We start from the raw sequence: 15,545 nt of genomic DNA, 5'->3' as shown, positions 1-15,545 counted from the left end.
ACCAATCGATTGAATAAGAAAAACCCCATGTGCCTTGCAAAATTCAATCGATTGTGTATCAATTCCAATCGATTGAATTTCTAACAAACACGATTTTTTCAATCCAATACGTATGTGACGGATCAATGATAAAATGATGATCGACTAAGATTGCAAAATATTTATTACTATTAATGGAAGATCTAATTTGTTATTGTTTTAGTTTTTTATTATTAATAAACATGATAGATGAATGATAAAATAATAATTATAAAATAAAAAATAGATTTTAAAATTAAATAATAAATATGGGATTAATTTGTAATTAAAATTAGATAAGGACTATTTAGCAGTTATTAAAAAACTTAAAAAACATGTTTGTTATGGGACCATTTAATGGTCCAAACGTTCTGCGACCATCGAATCTAGTGCCCACTTAATATTTATTAGAATTAAAATCGAGGCAAAATATGAGAGAAAGAAAGGTGAGAGAGAGGGTAGGAAATACAAGGTGCGGTAGAACTAGGACTATTGCAAAGGATCCGAGGGTTTGAAATTGGGAAGAGTACCAGCGTTTAAAAAACGAATCATTCTCTATCTTTGTAGATAATCTCCCAGAAGACATTTCAAAAGAAGACTTGTTCCTTCGTTTCAATTGAACTAGACGCATAAATGACATATATTTATCACGAAAATAAAAAGTGGTATGTTATACATTTTTGCGTTCATACGATATATGACGAAGAGAGAGGAGCCGAAGGCTATATCAGAAATGAATCGTATGAAGTTGAGAGAAAATATTATTTCAATAGGAGAAGCTAGGTACAGGAGAACAGTAGATGCGGAGTAAGGAAGAGGGCTCAGGAAGGAGAGGCGAATCAGAAAAGTAGAATGCCCGGTTGAATCAGAGAGTGGACCAGCGAAACTCAGGGATGGATGTCAAAGAGCCAAGGAAGGCAACGAAAGAAGAAGATCCTCATGGAAATGGATGGACGAAAAAAGTGAAAGTGTCAGTGGCCAAAGAGAATCAGGACTGACTACAAAAGAGTATAGCGGGTGGAACTACTAGTGCCATTCATTATAGCTCTTTGAAGGATATGATTGGGAAAGAATCTACCTCAAGTTGTTCAAGTTAGGGAGCTCAGAGCATATAAAGCCCTTCTGACTTTTGATAGTATGTTGCATGCAGAAGCATACACTTTGAAAATGAATAGCCTGTTACAATTCTTTCATAGTGTATGGAGATGGGATGAGGCGAAGCAAAGCAAAACTCGAAGAGTGTGGTTAGAATATTTTGGGGTTCTGTTGCATGCTTGGTTAGTGGACACCTTCAGAACGATAGAAAGTCAATGGGGGAAAGTTGTTGGATGTAAGAAAGTGACAGAATCGTGCCTATCCTTCAGTGTTGGATGTGTACAAATTGATATTTGTACAACGGATGTGATTAATGAATGGGACCATATTACATTAGGCACGAGTGGCTTCGATGCCCTGGTGAAAGAGGTTGGCCGCAAAACGTATGGCTTGAGTTGTAACTTAAAAGCAGATGTTGAAGCAGGGCCTAACCATAAACAGCAAAGGAAAGAGACAGCAAGAGAGTACGTAGTTATGGATATAAGGAATTCACAGACAATCACACAGGAAGATTGTAGAGATTGGGCGGAAGAAGTGGTTGTTCAGGTGCCAAAGGAGGTGGGAAAGGAGAAAGGTAGGATCGTAATTTCAGAATTAATTTTGAATGAGTGGATTAATGAGCAATTAAAACACAATAATGAGAATTATGTAACGCATCATTCAGATTATATAGGTGTTGAAGATAAGGTTGATTATGCGGGATTTGATTTTATAAGTAATAAAACAACCTATGAGAAAACGGTGACTAAGGGTTATAATGGCATTATCGATGGGCTGAAAGTTGGGGATATAAGGTATAATAATAACAAATTAGAGGGTGCTTGTGTTAAGCCCAATAAGATGAACGGTCCAAAAAATGGGTGGGGTTTTACGGTGGGCCCTAGCTCATCAGCAACTTGGGCTGGGATGATGAATCATGCCAAGAAGTTGGGTCGGGCACGTTGAATTCGAGTCAAAAGAGAAACACAGAGGCTAGGTCTTTGATTGAGCCACAACTTGGGAGCATCATCTACGCGTGAAGGAGACGACGCTGAACAAGTCCAGGGATAGTTTCACCTTAATGTCAGAGAAGGTCGACGGGGAAGCAGTGACATCGGCTGGTCTGCGTGCCTTACACCTTGCGTAGAGCTAACTCTACGGGTGAAAGATGGCCTTAGCCACGGTGACAGGGAGGCACCACCATTGATGAGGTTGGTGATGATGAACACCTTACACAATGATAATGGGGACGAGGAGGTAGCTGATGTTGATGATGATGATGGTAGAGCAAATTCAGGAATAGGGGGTAGAGTCGATGAAGATAAGAGCTGGGATGATGGAAAAGTAGCTCAGGGGGATTGGGTGGCTTCAAAGTATGATGACGAAGATGGTGGGAGGAAAGTTGTGGCTGTTGATGGTGCGGGCATAGATGCAGGGAGAAATAAAGATGACCAGGAATTGGTATTGGAATATTAGATGATTGAAAACAGGAAAGTATGGGACTTAGCGGTGGAGTCAGGTGCAATGCTGTATAATGAGGAAGATGATATTATGGCAAGTTGATTCTTATCAAATCTGTTCTTAATAACTTGCGAGTGTACTACTTAAGTTTATATAAGATGCCAAAAGTTGTAGCAAAGAAATTGATTTCATTACAAAAAAGATTCTTGTGGAGTAAAGTGGAAGGTAGGAAAGGCATGGCGATGATTAGGTGGGAAGTGGTGCAAGCTCCAAAGAAAAAAGGTGGGTTGGGGGTGGGAGATGCTGTGATCCGTAACACATCGCTTCTGTTTAAGTGGTGGTGGCGCTTTTCTGAAGAGGAGTGTCCATTATGAAAGAAGATAGTGTGCTCATGCAACAATATGAATCCAGATGTGATGTTATCCAATCAGACTTTACCTATTAGAGGTGGCCCATGAAAAGATATTTGTCAGATACAGTTTAAGGATCAACGTGTGAGAGAGAAGATGGTTATTGGGTTGGCTATGGAGGTAGGTGATGGAAGAAAGACTCGATTTTGGGAGGATGTTTGCCTACAGGGTGGTTTGCTAAAAGATTATTTTCCAATACTTTTCTCGGTTTCAAACCAAAGAGGATCTGTTATAGGGGATTGTAAGTTTTGGGATGAGTTAGAGTGGATATGGAACTTTCAGTAGAAGCGAGAGTTATACCAGTGGAGATAGACTTAGTAAATCAGTTACTTGATGCCTTAAGACCTGTTAAGATATCAAACGACAGAGAGGATAAAGTCGTCTAGAAATTTGATAGAAAAGGGATCTTTTCTACTAACTCATTTGTGCATGTGTTGCAGGCAGAAATACTTTCGGAAGATGTAAAAATTTATAGCTTCACAAAACAATTTGAAGAGGCTTGGTTCAACCAAGAGTAGAGTTGTTTACCTGGTTTGTCTTGATTGACAGAGTGAATATAAAGGAACGTTTGAGTAGACTTGGAATTGTTACCCAGGGTGATAATGTCTGTGTTCTATGTAAAAAGGATGTTGAATATATTCACCATTTATTTTTTGGTTGTGAATTTACTTGGCAGGTGTAATGCGCTTGACTATCTAAATTTAGTCGGTTGTGGTTCTTTTCAGGTACATCAAAGGATCATTTTAAAAGTTAGATAGGAGTTCTTACTAGAAAAGAGGAGCGTAAAAAGTGGTTGATAGGTTCTGTTAAATAATTTGAAATGTGTGAGTTGAAAAGAATGAGAGAATATTCCAGAATAAGGAGGCTTGTGTGAGGGTAATTATCAACCGATCGTTTTTGAGCTACAAGGATTGGAGCGATGATGATCTCTTTAGTTGATGATGACAATGTCGGAGATGACAAAGGGATTACATTCTTTTTTGTTTTACTTCTAGTTGTGTACTTTGTTGTTTTTCAGCTCCACCTTAGTGTGTTGAGCTCTCTTGTTTAAAAAAAAAATATTTATTCGAATTATTTGATATATCTGAATATTTATTATAATAAATACTAAATAACGATAATAAATAAATATTTAGATATACTAAATAATTCTAATAAATACTAATTGATCCTAATATCTTCTAATTATCCTATAATAAATATTTATATATACTAAATAATTTTAAGAAATATTAATTGATCCTAATATTTTCTAACATCCTCTCTCAAACTCAAATGACAACTTAAGTTTTAAACTTATTTAAAACAACGAAATAAAAAAAAGCTGCATAAATTTATGTAACAGGTGTAGTCGTAACTGCCAGAAGAAAGTGCAGATGGAACTGCCGAAAAGAAAACACAAACGGAACTACCGATAGGAAGCGCAGACGAAATTGTCGGCAGGAAGCACAGATGAAACTGGCGGAAGGGAATGCAAATGAAACTATTGCAAGAAAAATGCAGTCAAAACTGTCGGAAGAGTGGCCAACTGTCGAAACACTATTGAAAAGATGGCGAACTGTCAAAAAATTACTGAAAAGTGACAGTGCAAAGAGATTCCAAACTATAAAAAGGTGACGAAAAACATATGGTTTGTCCATGAGAATAAATAAGTAGTGAATGAGCTAATCGGTGAGGTAAAAAAAATCAAAACATTGACAAAAAAGAAGGAAAAAAATAGTACAAAAGAAAAATATGAAAAATATGGTGATTTTACAAGAAAAAATAATCTATCCTCTTCAAGGAAGATACCATGGTTTCTGATACTATGATTCTGATACCATGTTAGAAAAGGTAAGAGAGAGCAGTAGAGAAAAAGTTGTATGTCTATTCAAGTTGTGTAAAATAATACAATATAAAAGATTATTTATAAATGTTAAGAAAAATCAAAATAATAAAAACATAATATTTTATAATAAATATTCAGATATACTAAAAAATTCTAATAAATACTAACTAATCCTAATATCTTCTATCATCAATTAGCACTTTAGTTACCTAACATCCGTTTAATTTAAGAAAGATACTATTTTGTTCGTTTTTTTTTCCTTTGGTTAAAATTATCTCAAAAGCATATATAATTAATTTTTTGGATTTTTAAGTTTTTTTACTATGTACATACACACAAAAAATAGTCATCAAATTAATCACTATGTATTTATATATAAGTGAAAATTCAGGTGAAGTCGACTTCACGTGAAGTTGATACTTAAAAGCTGTTAAATGAAAATTTAGTCAAATCAATCAAATTATCTAACGACTCTTAGGTATCAACTTCACGTAAAATCGACTGTATTTAAGTTTTTACCAAAAGGAATATTTTTATCTGACAAAAAAAGTGTTAGTTGTATAGCAGTCACTTTACTAAGATATATAGTTAGTTAATTATTTCATTACGTTGATGGTTAGCTTTACTTTACCCTTTGCATGTATATAGCAGATTGTAAGCGGACACGGTGTGAGTCACCATTTTTTTTTGGAAAGTATGAAAATCTAATGGAATATTTATACAATGCGTATAATGGAGGTTTATGGAATATTAGAGATATAATCATTAGTATTACTTTTTTTTATCAGTTGAAGTTTTTGGAATGAGTGATATCATGACATAATATTAGAATCTTAGATTTAAAATGTCAAGAGTTCGATCTTTGGTGAACTCCAAAATCAATTTAATTTTTTGAAAAGATCATTTTTTCTTTTGTGCCTAACAACTCTAAATTTTTCTCTTGATTTTTCCTTCAATAGTTTGATCCAAAGTCCAAACCGCATTTAAATTAGCATTTACTATAGTTTTTCTACTTTTAATTTTACTATTGAATTGGATGATCGTTAGTTATAAATGGAGTTTACTATAGAAAATATTTTTTGCAAAGCATTTTTATTGAATTATTTTAATAAGTTAGAATATCATTTGTAACTAATAAATGTAAGTTTGATTTATAAAACTTAAAAAAAAATTAGACTGACGCTCAAATCTTTAAAAAAAAATTAAAAGGCTATTAAATTTTTTTTTTGTCAAGAGTTAACAATTAAAATTTAAAAATATAAGATAAAATATATTGTTGAATTTTTAAATTGAAAGAACTAGACTAAAAGAATTAAATTGATGGTTAAATAATAATCAAAACAAATAAATTTTGATGACCTTTTAATATTTTTTATTTTTTAATTATAGTAAACTCATGAGAGCTATTAGAAATTCACCCTTTTTTATCCTTATTTAAAAAAAATCATTCTAATTTTAAAGATATCAACTCATTAATTAAGTTGGATTTATTTAGTGGTTAACTTACTAATTTGTTTAAGCAAGTGTTTAAAATTTAAATTTTGTATTGTGTATACAATAATTCATTGTCCAGCAACAAATTCCTAAATAAAGTTTTAATTTGCGATAGATTAATCCTTGACTTAAGACCCAATAATCAAAACTAAAAATAAATTACAAACAGCACACGACAATAAACGTAAACTCATATTGTTCTTTCATTCCTTCAAAAATATATTTAAGGTTAAGTGTCTACATTGTTAGAGATTTATCATTTTTTTTGTCTAATATTACTAAGAATTTGATATAACTCGATACCTTCTTTTACACAACAAATTTTTCATTTTTTGTATGTATTTTATACGGTAAATAGAAAATACCATCGAAATTAATTTTTAGTAAAATTTTTTTAATATACAACTATTTTTTTATTTAGATTATTTTTTATTAGTTTAATATTGATGGTAATTAATTATAGTAGAAATACGTAAAATTAACTACAAAACATATATTATTTATTTTTTTAATTTTTTATTTTCTTTTATTTGAATTTTTTATAATGAGAAGAACCACTTTCTTTCTGTTACCTAAATTTATTTTTTTAATTTAATGTTGATAGTAATTAATTATAGTAGAAGTGTATAAAAAATATATAAGATTAACCACATCTAATTCATCTCAGTTATAATCTTCAGGACCTCTTTTTTATTGTGTATCGTATGAATGTAAGAATTATACATTAAAAAATTTATTTTTCAAATGCTGATATTTTTTACCGTTACAAACTCTAAAATCTTTGTTTGATTTAAACTTCTACTCTCATTCTATGTTTTTCACCTTATCTCTCTCTGTTACTTTCATCTTTCATTAAATGAAATTCTAGAATCCTTTATTTGTTCTAAATATCTGCTCCATCTTATGTTTTTTACCTTATCTCTCACTTGTTCTCATCTCTCATCTCTCATCTAATAAGAAATTGATAAATTTGGACTACTTATATAGTTATGATCCCTACCGAATACATTATACAGGCAAAAGTCTACTTATATTACGCATTTTATGGAGTAATTCAGATGAAGACTAAATTATAGATTGGAGTAACTTGTATTATATAGCTTTAATATTTTTTACAATTATAAACTCTAGAATCTTTGTTTGTTCTAAACTTTTACTACTGTCCTATATTTTCTACCTCTTATCTCTCACTTTTGCTATCATCTCTCACCAAATAAAACTCTAGAATCCTTTATTTGTTCTAAACTTCTGTCCTATCATATATTTTTCACTTTATCTCTCACTTTCTCTCATCTCTCATCGAATAAGAAATTGATGAATTTAGGCTACTTATATTAATTATAACCCCACCAAATATATTATATATGCAAAAATTTTTTACATTACGCATTTCATGGAGTAACTCAGATGAAGACTAGATTATAGTTTAGAGTACTTAGTATTATATAGCTTTAATATTTTTTACAGTTACAAACTCTAGAATTTTTATTTGTTCTAAACTTCTACCCCATCTTATGTTTTCTACTTTATCTCTCATTCTTGCTCTCAGCTCTTATCATGAAATTTCTAAACTTCTGCCCATCTTATGTTTCTCACCTTATCTATTACTTGTTCTCATCTTTCATTGAATAAAAAATTGATGAATTTGGACTACTTATATTACTATATTAGTGATGACCTTCCACCTAATACATTATGCATGCAAAAGTCTACCTACGTTGTGTATTTCATGTAGTAATCTAGATGAAGACTAGATTATAAATTAGAATACTTTATATTATACAATTTTAATATTTTGACGTGTCATTTGAAAATAAATATCACAATAAATAAATAAATAATTAAATATTGACCCAATCAAGACTGAAAACAAATTACAAACAGCACACGATAATAAACGTAAAACCATAATATTTTTTTGTTCCTTCAAAAATAGATTTGAGGTTAAGTGTTTATATTGCTAGAGATTTATCATTTTTTTTTGTCTAATATTGCTAAGAATTTGATATAACCCAATACCTTTTTTACACAATAAATTTTTCATTTTTTATATGTGTTTTATACAAATAGTAAATAGAAAGTACAATTAAAATTATTTTTTAGTAAATTTTTTTCAATACACAACTATTTTTCTCTTATTTCAATTATTTTTTTATTAGTTTAATATTAATGATAATTAATTATAGTAAAAATACATAAAGTTAACTACAGAATATTTTTTTTATTTTTTATTTTTTATTTAAATTTTTTATAATAAGAAGAACCACTTTCTTTCTGTTACCTAAATTTATTTTTTAATTTAATGTTGATAGTAATTAATTATAATAGGAGTGCATAAAAAATATATAAGGTTAACTACATCTAATTTATTTTCGTTGTAGTCTTCAGGACCTTTTTTCATTTTTTTTTACCAAAGATAGGAGACTCGAACCCGCAACCTCTTAATTGAGTATGAGGAGACTATGCCATTTGAGTTATTACTCATTGGCTCTTTTTTCATTATGTATCGTATGAATGTAAGAATTATACATTATCACTTTTTGTTTTCATGATAAATATATATTATTTATACGTAGAGTTAAAACAGATGAAATAATTCTCTCTTTAAAATATCATCCAAAAGATTATCTGTAAAGATTAAAAAAATTTATTTTTCAAATGCTGATATTTTTTACCGTTACAAACTCTAAAATCTTTGTTTGTTCTAAACTTCTACTCTCATTCTATGTTTTTTACTTTATCTCTTCCTGTTACTCTCATCTTTCATTGAATAAAATTCTAGAATTCTTTATTTGTTGTAAATATTTGTCCCATCTTATGTTTTTTACCTTACCTCTCACTTGTTCTCATCTCTCATCTCTCATCTCTCATCGAATGAGAAATTGATACATTTGGACTACTTATATAGTTATGATCCCCACCGAATACATTGTACAGGCAAAAGTCTACTTACATTACACATTTCATGGAGTAATTCAGATGAAGACTAGATTATAGATTGGAGTAACTTGTATTATATAGCTTTAATATTTTTTACAATTATAAACTCTAGAATCTTTGTTTGTTCTAAACTTTTACTACTGTCCTATATTTTCTACCTTATCTCTCACTTTTGCTATCATCTTTCACCAAATGAAACTCTAGAATCCTTTATTTGTTCTAAACTTTTGTCCTATCATATATTTTTCACCTTATCTCTCACTATCTCTCATCTCTCATCGAATAAGAAATTGATGAATTTAGGCTACTTGTATTAATTATAACCCCACCAAATATATTATATATGCAAAATTTTTTACATTACGCATTTCATGGAGTAACTCAGATGAAAACTAGATTATAGTTTAGAGTACTTAGTATTATATAGCTTTAATATTTTTTACAGTTACAAACTCTAGAATTTTTGTTTGTTCTAAACTTCTACCCCATCTTATGTTTTCTACTTTATCTCTCATTCTTGCTCTCAACTCTTATTATGAAATTCCTAAACTTCTGCCCATCTTATGTTTCTCACCTTATCTATTACTTGTTCTCATCTTTCATTGAATAAAGAATTGATGAATTTGGACTACTTATATTACTATATTAGTGATGACCTTCCACCGAATACATTATGCATACAAAAGTCTACCTACGTTGTGTATCTCATGTAGTAATCTAGATGAAGACTAGATTATAAATTAGAATACTTTATATTATACAATTTTAATATTTTGACGTGTCATTTGAAAATAAATATCACAATAAATAAATAAATAATTAAATATTGACCCAATCAAGACTGAAAAGAAATTACAAATAGCACACGATAATAAACGTAAAACCATAATGTTTTTTTTGTTCCTTCAAAAATAAATTTGAGGTTAAGTGTCCATATTGCTAGAGATTTATCATTTTTTTTGTCTAATATTGCTAACAATTTGATATAACCCAATACCTTCTTTTACACAACAAATTTTTCATTTTTTGTATGTGTTTTATACAGTAGTAAATAGAAAGTACAATTTTTTAGTAAATTTTTTTCAATACACAACTATTTTTCTCTTATTTAAATTATTTTTTTATTAGTTTAATATTGATGATAATTAATTATAGTAAAAATACATAAAGGTAACTACAGAATATTTTTTTTCAATTTTTTATTTTTTATTTAAAATTTTTATAATGAGAAGAACCACATTCTTTCTGTTACCTAAATTTATTTTTTAATTTAATGTTGATAGTAATTAATTGTAATAGGAGTGCATAAAAAATATATAAGGTTAACTACATCTAATTCATTTTCGTTGTAGTCTTCAGGACCTTTTTTTATTGAGTATGGGGAGACTATGCCATTTGAGCTATTACTCATTGGCCCTTTTTTATTATGTATCGTATGAATGTAAGAATTATACATTATCACTTTTTGTTTTCATGATAAATATTATTATTTATACGTAGAGTTAAAACAGATGAAATAATTCTCTCTTTAAAATATCATCCAAAAGATTATCTGTAAAGATTAAAAAAATTTATTTTTCAAATGCTGATATTTTTTACCGTTACAAACTCTAAAATCTTTGTTTGTTCTAAACTTCTACTCTCATTCTATATTTTTTACCTTATCTCTTCCTGTTACTCTCATCTTTCATTGTATGAAATTCTAGAATCCTTTATTTGTTGTAAATATTTGTCCCATCTTATGTTTTTTACCTTACCTCTCACTTGTTCTCATCTCTCATCTCTCATCTCTCATCTCTCATCTCTCATCGAATGAGAAATTGATGAATTTGGACTACTTATATAGTTATGATCCCCACCGAATACATTGTACAGACAAAAGTCTACTTACGTTACGCATTTCATGGAGTAATTCAGATGAAGACTAGATTATAGATTGGAGTAACTTGTATTATATAGCTTTAATATTTTTTACAAGAAAAAGTATATGGAACCAACTAATAATCAGCCAAGAATGGAACAACATAATTAATTATAATTAGTTTTATTAATTTATAATTTAATTTGTTTTTTAAATTATTGTTGACCACGTTCAAAACATGAGGGAAAATACGCTAGTGATAGGAGAGAATCACGGAACAATGCTTTGATCATTCATTAGTTGGTTCCATATAATTAATTATGTTTTATTAATGCGTAACACATGAAACATAGAAATCATATCGAAAACCATCCAATTTACAAGAAAAAGAAATATCCGTGTGCCTATTAGTAGCAACATCCGGTTAAAATCACCGGTGCCTCTGGTTTACTAGTTGGCTGATTCTTGGCTTATATAGAGTTGGTTCCCTAGCATTGTTGTTTTTACAATTATAAACTCTAGAATCTTTGTTTGTTCTAAACTTTTACTACTGTCCTATATTTTCTACCTTATCTCTCACTTTTGCTATCATCTCTCACCAAATGAAACTCTAGAATCCTTTATTTGTTCTAAACTTTTGTCCTATCATATATTTTTCACCTTATCTCTCACTTTCTCTCATCTCTCATCGAATAAGAAATTGATGAATTTAGACTACTTATATTAATTATAACCCCACCAAATATATTATATATGCAAAATTTTTTACATTACGCATTTCATGGAGTAACTCAGATGAAAATTAGATTATAGTTTAGAGTACTTAGTATTATATAGCTTTAATAATTTTTACAGTTACAAACTCTAGAATTTTTTTTGTTCTAAACTTCTACCCCATCTTATATTTTCTACTTTATCTCTCATTCTTGCTCTCAGCTCTTATCATGAAATTCCTAAACTTCTGCCCATCTTATGTTTCTCACCTTATCTATTACTTGTTCTCATCTTTCATTGAATAAAGAATTGATGAATTTGGACTACTTATATTACTATATTAGTGATGACCTTCCACCGAATACATTATGCATGCAAAAGTCTACCTACGTTGTGTATCTCATGTAGTAATCTAGATGAAGACTAGATTATAAATTAGAATACTTTATATTATACAATTTTAATATTTTGACGTGTCATTTGAAAATAAATATCACAATAAATAAATAAATAATTAAATATTGACCCAATCAAGACTGAAAAGAAATTACAAACAGCACACGATAATAAACGTAAAACCATAATGTTTTTTTTGTTCCTTCAAAAATAAATTTGAGGTTAAGTGTCTATATTGCTAGAAATTTATCATTTTTTTTGTCTAATATTGCTAACAATTTGATATAACCCAATACCTTCTTTTACACAACAAATTTTTCATTTTTTGTATGTGTTTTATACAGTAGTAAATAGAAAGTACAATTTTTTAGTAAATTTTTTTCAATACACAACTATTTTTCTCTTATTTCAATTATTTTTTTATTAGTTTAATATTGATGATAATTAATTATAGTAAAAATACATAAAGTTAACTACAGAATATTTTTTTTCAATTTTTTATTTTTTATTTAAAATTTTTATAATGAGAAGAATCACATTCTTTCTGTTACCTAAATTTATTTTTTAATTTAATGTTGATAGTAATTAATTATAATAGGAGTGCATAAAAAATATATAAGGTTAACTACATCTAATTTATTTTCGTTGTAGTCTTCAGGACCTTTTTTTATTTTTTATTTTACCAAAGATAGGAGACTCGAACCCGCAACTTTTTAATTGAGTATGGGGAGACTATGTCATTTGAGCTATTACTCATTGGCCCTTTTTTCATTATGTATCGTATGAATGTAAGAATTATACATTATCACTTTTTGTTTTCATGATAAATATATATTATTTATACGTAGAGTTAAAACAGATGAAATAATTCTCTCTTTAAAATATCATCCAAAAGATTACCTGTAAATATTAAAAAAATTTATTTTTCAAATGCTGATATTTTTTACCGTTACAAACTCTAAAATCTTTGTTTGTTCTAAACTTCTACTCTCATTCTATGTTTTTTACCTTATCTCTTCCTGTTACTCTCATCTTTCATTGAATGAAATTCTAGAATCCTTTATTTGTTGTAAATATTTGTCCCATCTTATGTTTTTTACCTTACCTCTCACTTGTTTTCATCTCTCATCTCTCATCTCTCATCTCTCATCTCTCATCGAATGAGAAATTGATGAATTTGGACTACTTATATAGTTATGATCCCCACCGAATACATTATACATGCAAAAGTCTACTTACATTGCGCATTTTATGGAATAATTCAGATGAAGATTAGATGATAGATTGGAGTACCTTGTATTATATAGCTTTAACATTTTTTACAGTTATAAACTCTAAAATTTTTGTTTGTTCTAAGTTTCTACTATTGTCCTATATTTTCTACCTTATCTCTCATTCTTGCTATCATCTCTCATCGAATGAAACTTCTGTCCTATCATATATTTTTCACCTTATTTCTCACTTTCTTTCATCTCTCATCGAATGAGAAATTGATGAATTTGAGCTATTTATATTAGTTATGACCCCACCAAATATATTATACATGCAAACTTACATTACGCATTTCATGGAGTAATTCAGATGAAGACTAGATTATAGTTTAAACTTTAGAGTACTTAGTATTATATAGCTTTAATATTTTTTACAGTTACAAACTCTAAAATCTTTATTTGTTTTAAATTTCTACCTCCATCTTATGTTTTCTACCTTATCTCTCATTCTTTCTCTCAGCTCTCATCATAAAATTTCTAAACTTATGCCCATCTTATGTTTTTCACCTTATTTTTTACTTGTTCTCATCTTTCATTAAATAAAAAATTGATGAATTTGGACTACTTATAATACAATATTAGTGATGACTCTCCACCGAATACATTATGCATGCAAAAATTTACCTACGTTATGTATCTCATATAATAATCCAGATGAAGATTAGATTATAAATTAGAATACTTTATATTATACCACTTTAATATTTTGACATGTCATTTGAAAATAAATATCACAATAAATAAATAAATAAATGTGAAATTCATAGTTGGATTCCACTTAAAAGTCTTGCTGATTATCCAGTACTCTTGTCTCATCCACTTTCTAATCGCACACAATTATTTATATATTCATTTTTATTTTTATTTTTTCATACTTTTAAATATATCTGGGTGTTTATTTTTGTATTGGAATAAAATGTGTTTTTTGCTTTTAAATTTGTTAAAAAATTTTAAAAATATTTTAAAATTTAATTTATTTTAATTTTATCTAAAAAAATTTAAATTTATATTAAATGTACCATTAATAGCTCAAAAAATTTGTTATCAAATAAGTATTATTATTAGATTAATCTTAAATTTCTTGAAAACTTAGTGTGTGTAAATGATCGTTTATCAAACTGAAGTTTGAATAAAAGTGATTTTATAGAATTGATTTTGAGAAAAAATATATTTGTGTCAATATGATCTATGACCAAAATTAATTTTGATAAAATAAATATTTTTTGGATAATATTAGTTAAAATCACTTTTAGATAGATAATTACTAAGAAAGACATAAAATTAAATTATAATGCTATTTTTTATGCATGTTTATTTTTTTTATTCTTTCTTTTGATATATTTTTTATATTGTATATTTTTAATATTTTTTTTTAGTACGTTATAATTTTTTTCTGTTATTATTATTTATGATTAATTTTTGTTTGTTTAATTTACTCTACTTAATAGGATCACGTCAATAACTAAAAGTGCACTAGTGAAACGCAAAATCTAAGAATTGTTGCTTCTTGTAAACCGTAATTTTGAGTATAAAATCACTTCTACGTTCATAAGAAAAATTAACAAAACCAAAAATTGAAACTTTAAAGAAGTTGGAACATGCTAAACACATTCTTTAACTATTGAAAATACATTTAATAAAAATTAACAAAACCAAAAATTGAAACTTTAAAGAAGTTGGAACATGCTAAACACATTCTTTAACTATTAAAAATACATTTAATAAAAATTCAGAAATTTAAAACAAAATTAAAATAAAAATATAAAAACCAACGAGTTATAATTTAAATGATATAATTTTTTCTTTTTATTTAAAAATTTTAAATTCGAATCTCACTCTTAATTTAAAAAAAATATAATTTATCCTTTGATTTATTATTAGATAGAACAAAAAGCTGATCGGTCATCATAGCATTGTCATATATTTTATGTCTAAAAACAACGTAAATAATATGTTAAAAAAATTAATTTTAATTTTAAAGTTTATATTTTAAATTAATTAAATATAATTCTTATTTTAAACCTGAAATTTGATCTATTAATTATTGTTCACTTTATTTACATCTCTTATTTTTCACC

Source organism: Arachis duranensis, chromosome 1 (assembly GCF_000817695.3).
Source record: "Arachis duranensis cultivar V14167 chromosome 1, aradu.V14167.gnm2.J7QH, whole genome shotgun sequence".
Classification (NCBI taxonomy): Eukaryota; Viridiplantae; Streptophyta; class Magnoliopsida; order Fabales; family Fabaceae; genus Arachis; species Arachis duranensis.
This window is presented reverse-complemented; position numbering follows the sequence as displayed.